Raw genomic sequence first — 5,735 nt, forward strand, 5'->3', positions numbered from 1 at the left:
TCAATATCGGACTTCCTCCTCAATAGGATATGCACAATCAATATCCGAATGTCTATTCAATCGCACATGTAGAGTCAATATCCAGATGCCTCTAAAAATCGTCCGTGTAGAATCAATGTCTTAATACCTCTTGTGGAAGGAATGTTTGGAAGTCCATCAGTCCTGGTCTTTAACCCCTGGCCTACAGGTTACTTCCCCACACCGTAACCAGGATGTCTGCTGTGACCTTTCTGTGACCTTTTAATGGCTATACTTTAAGTTCTAAGCAGGTATCCATCACTGTTATCTAGATATGCACGGCTGTTTCAAAAAGATCCAACCCATAAACTCTTTGTTGCAAGTGTGTGTGTGTACATCTGTCTGTGTGTAAACTAATGCCGGTGTGTTTGTGTGTGTGTGTGTGTGTGTGTGTGTGTGGGGGGCTTGGGGCAGTGGACAAACTCAGCTTAAACGGACAGAGACAGTCTGTAAATCAGTTTGTGTGGTCATGTCTTAGACTTTTACCTCAAGCCAGCCCATAAATCAACATTTTGTGTCTGTGTGTCTGTCTCTGTGTGTGTTTGTATGTGTGTGTGTGTCTTTGTGTGTGTGTGTGTCTTTGTGTGTATGCATGCTTGTGTGTACGTTGTGTGTGTGTGTGTGTGTGTGCATACATGCATGTGTGTGGGTGTGTGTGTGAGAGTGCGTATGTGTCCTTATATGTATGTTTTTCTGTGTATGTGTGTGTGTGTGTGTGCTTTTTTCAGTCACTCCTCTGAGAGTTCGGAGACATGAGTGAGTGAGTGTGTGGTGTCTGTTCAACGGCTCCCATGGATGAGTAGTACGTCTAAGATCTGCACTTCAACATCTCGCTGTGGTTGCAGGGAGGACTGGCCAACCTGGCAGGCTGACGAGGATGACAGAGGCAGGGTCAGAGCCTCTGCGTCTGTTTGCCCTATCACTGTAAGTGTGCTTCTCCTCATGTTCCTGTCATTAGAGCACTGTCACAGACATAATATTACTGACATGCTTTAACACACACTGATTTATGTCTGTGCGCACGCGGAGAGTTCCAGTATGAAGTGCGCTAGGGGCTCTTGGTGTGGCTTAGAGTCACGTGTGCAATCTGTACCCACCACAGGAATTGTGTCATGTTCCCAAGTGCGGTCAGGAATCAGATCCAATGGGGCTCAGGACTGTGTAGGTCCCCCAAAATATTCTGAACTTGTTCATGAAACTTGCTGTATATGTTGTCATGTCCATTGCTATACAAGAGTGATCTTACATCTTTGGTGTGTGTTGGTTGCCTGCCTATTCACTGCATCACTCTTTCAAAGCTTACTGTTAACTGGTGTTATTATCATATCACATCATATCAGTAGATCGAACTGGCCAATTCCACATGGCCATCTCATATATGTCCTTAGATTGTCTTGAAACCAAGTGTCACTGACTGAGTGTGGTTGCAGGTCTTCCTAAGTGGTGTCTGGTCTTTATGTGTGTGTGAGGTGTGTGTCCTTTATGTGTGTGTTCTTCATGTGTGCGAGGTGTTTGTTTCTTCTGTGTCATGGGCAGTCTTTGATCTGCTCAGGCCTTCATGTGATATGAGTTAGTCTCAGGAACACACACACACACACACACACACACACACACACACACACACACACACACACACACACACACACACACACACACAGAATGTCTTATGTAAGATTTATCTCAGGCCAGGTCAATAAAACACACAGCCTCTAAACTTAAACACACTCCTACACACCTCCATCCTCTATCATCCAGACGTCTCTCTCTCTCTATCTCTCTCTCTTTCTCTCTCTCTCTCTCGCTCCCTCTCTCTCTCAGATTGAGAAAACAAGAAAAATGAAAAAATGCTTTGTACTTTTGACTGTTCATCTCTGTCACAAATGGCTCCCGAACTCAAACTGGAGTGCTGGAATCCTCCCTTTCCTTTCCTCTTGCCCAGTCCATGTTTCCAGCACTGTGCTCACACATGCTTCTCCCATATGCATCACAGAAGCCCACAAGTCGCTCACTCAGAAGTCCGACCTCTCTGCAATATGGTCAGAATAACCACATCATATTATGAATTACTGAAAGTATTCCATAACAGAGTCTTACTCATACATACTCCTTCAAGTGTTGGTGCACACATACACACACACACACACACACACAAGTGCACATACACACTCACACACATGCGCGCAAATACGCACTCACACACACGCGTGCAAATACACACACACACACACACACGCGCGCAAATACACACGCACATGCACGCCGTTAAAGGCTGAACAAGTATAAACAGATAAGCACAGCCTATCCCTCACAGGTCAGAGATGGATTAAATGGGGAGTAAATGGGATTGGTTTTTTTTTACAATACAAGGCTATGATCAGGGCTGTGTTCAGCACTGCATTCTGTTTGTAATGAGTATGGATTGGTGTGTGTGTGTGTGTGTGTGTGTGTGTGTGTGTGCAAGTGTACTGTACCTGTCCCTATGCATGCTATGTTTAATGTGTTGATCTGACCGATGAAAAGATAGACTGAATGAAAGTGTGTATCCAGAAAGTATGTTGTGTGTATGAGAGAGAGAGAGAGAAAGAGTTTAGTGAGGTGTGTGTGTGTGTGTGTGTGTGTGTGTGTGTGTGTGTGTTTGCGTGTGCATGTCTGTGTGTGTCAATGCATTTTGCAGCCTTTCTCTGGAATCCCTGCCCCAGTTCAAAGGGTGAGAAATTCCTAGACCACAGGTGCTGGAGCAGCAGTGTTTCCCAGGGGGGGATTGTGGGATTGAGGAGGGCTGTCTGGAGGTTGGATTCCACAGTCGCCTGAAGAAGATTCATTTCCCTTGACTAAAAGAGCTTACCTTTAACCTTCTCAATCCAGCGCAGTCACCCATTCTCTTCTCCCAGTCTCCCCCGGTTACACACATGTCACACTCACTAATATGGAGTGAGAATCATAACAATCTTTTTAATTTGATATGAAGTTGCTACTTTGCAGATCGCAATCTAGATTCTAATTCAACATTAGAAGCTTAAATACAATTTTGGAATACAAAATTAGTTTGATCAAACTCAAGATTTCTAACCAATTTTCAGATAATCAAACAAAAACAGACAATGAGACATGGGGCAATGGGACACACAATACATTTGTCATTTGTAGCAAACAATCGCAATACAGTTAGCTTAGACTGGCAGAGGTCTCTCTCTAACCTCAATTAGTCTGAGGTCAAAACTGAGTCATGGTCAGGGTTTGGGAAGATAATATCCGGTTCTTTTCTGGTGAGTGGTGCTTCTTGGGAAGGTATGGGGAATGTCATGTTCATTGTATGCGACAGGTCCAAAGACAAAAACATTTTAGGTCCAGAAATCATAGACGAAAATGTGCGTGCACACCCACCCATACACAAGCACTTACATACATACAGAACTTTGCACGCTTTGACTTAGTAGTTGATTCAGTAATTTGATCCGCCTTGGCTTTTTGTCCTCGTTACGGCGAAATCAATTACAGGGAGCAGAGAGTTTATAAAGGCAAAGCACCTCAGGACACGGTGACCTTTCACCTTTGATCTTTGTGACCTGTATTTCCAGCCTATTTGATCTGTGTGTGTGTGTGTGTGTGTGTGTGTGTCTTTGAGTGTGTCTTTGTGTGTGTGTGTGTGTGTGTGTGTGTGTGTGTGTGTGTGTGTGTGTGTGTGTGTGTGTGTGTGTGTGTGTGTGTGTGTGTGTGTGTGTGTGTGTGTGTGTGTGTGTGTCTTTGTGTGTGTGTGTGTGCTCATACGTGTGCATGCATGGGTTGGCACAGTTTCCTGCAGGAAACCTCTCCAACGTGTCTGAACATGCAGACCAGACACACCAGGTTCACACACACACACACACACACACACACACATACAAACACAGACACTCGCAGACATGCAAATGTTGAACATAACATTACAGCATCACAACAACCAAGGCTTTATGGTCAGTCCTTGTTTTTGCACACATAACTATGACCTGATTTTCTACCTAAGTCCGTGTAACTCACCTGCTTGTTATGACCTGTTTGTTGCGACCACCATCGTTTCCTGTGTTTGCTAGTCTAGTATCCGTTCTGTTTTCTTTGACATCTCCAGGATTGTAAAACAATGTCTATAAACAGCAGAATGTGACCTAAACACACATCATAAAGATTTCTGAGATTTTGTGCCTAAACTAATAACGTTTCTTTTACTTAATGGCGGAGAAACAGGTCTGTCTAGGTAGGCCTTACATTAAATCTGAAATCACTCTAGAGCTATTTCTCGAAAGGTCAGAACCGGTTTGGCTATGGTTTTGTTTTTAATCAGTTGCTTTGGAGAAGATTTCTTCCCCTCATCTTGGCTGACACACCTCGGAGGTGACTCAAGAGTGTGTCAGCTGCAGGAGGGATGCATTGTGTGTGTGTGTGTTCATTTGAATGTCTGGCTGTGTGTGTGTGTGTGTGTGTGTGTGTGTGTGTGTGTGTGTGTGTGCATTTTAATGTCTGTGTGTGTGTGTGTGTGTGTGTGTGCATTTTAATGTCTGTCTGTCTGTGTGTGTGTGTGTGTGTGTGTGTGTGTGTGTGTGTGTGTGTGTGTGTGTGTGTGTGTGTGTGTGTGTGGATTTAATGCATTTTGAATGTGTGTGTGTGTGTGTGTGTGTGTGTGTGTGTGTGTGTGTCTGTGTGTGTGTGTGTGTGTGTAGTGGAATAAAATCAATGTGCAATGTACACCGGTTAACACATGCTATAGTTTAATGGCTGTCTCTATTAGAATTCTATTGCCATTTACATGATGTATGAATTCTGAGTGAGTTGTGTGTGTGTGTATTTCTGGCTGCTTATCTGTGTCCTTGACAGAGAGTGAAATCCTCCTCCTTGAGACCTGTAAAATTGCTGATGCTTGAATCTAAAGAATTCAGGGTTCAGACAGGATATCCTGTGATCGACTGGTTGATCTATTGTCCTTCTCCACTTGCATTCTGGTCTGACTGGAGTCTCTGTCTGGTGTGTTCCTGTGCGGTCTGTGATATGCTGCCTTCCTGTTTGTAATATGTTTCTAGTCTGCTCCTGGTCTGTCTCCAGCAGTCTGTTTCTAGTCAATTTACGGTGCATGCAAGTTTGGTTTCTTCAGATGGAAATCCCCTCTCCGTGTCCCAAGAAAAATCCACAACGTAGGCAATGCTTTTCCACGAACACACACACACTCACACTCACACACACACACACACACACACACACACACACTCACACTCACACACACACACACACACACACTCACACTCACACTCACACTCACACTTACACACACACACACACACATACACACACTTCTGAGAATCCCATCTTTCACCAGGATTTGGACAAGCTCATCTTCAGTGATCATGTCGTGTGAAGGATGACTAAGATCTGAGAGAGAGTAAGAATCTAGAAAACATCCCTGCACCAGCATTAGATTCCCAGATATTCACCCACACACAGGCTGTTTGTCTATAGGAGTGGATCAATGTAGAGCAGTGTTTCTCAAACTTTTTCAGACCAAGGACCACTTAGCCAATAAAAAAAAACTCGCGGACCATCTAACTGAATAGTATATCCCCGGAACAACAGGCCTTCTACCCAGACCTGGCACCAGACAATTGTTAGCGGCACATGATTTTCGAGGGTGGGCACTCCTTTTTTACATACCGGTAGGCTAGTTATAGATGATGCGCTAGGCAAAGCATCTC

General features: G+C 44.2%; 1 long non-coding RNA gene across 1 annotated transcript in view; it reads left to right on the forward strand.

Annotated features, from left to right (window-relative positions):
* Window positions 1-826, forward strand: part of LOC116223562 — a 7,266-nt gene extending 6,440 nt beyond the window's left edge. The window contains exon 3 of the long non-coding RNA XR_004165144.2: window positions 747-826. This is a non-coding gene — a long non-coding RNA (uncharacterized LOC116223562). The remainder of the gene's footprint in view (window positions 1-746) is intronic.
* Window positions 827-5,735: the final 4,909 nt, after the last annotated feature.

Source organism: Clupea harengus, chromosome 14 (genome assembly GCF_900700415.2).
Source record: "Clupea harengus chromosome 14, Ch_v2.0.2, whole genome shotgun sequence".
Taxonomy (NCBI): Eukaryota; Metazoa; Chordata; class Actinopteri; order Clupeiformes; family Clupeidae; genus Clupea; species Clupea harengus.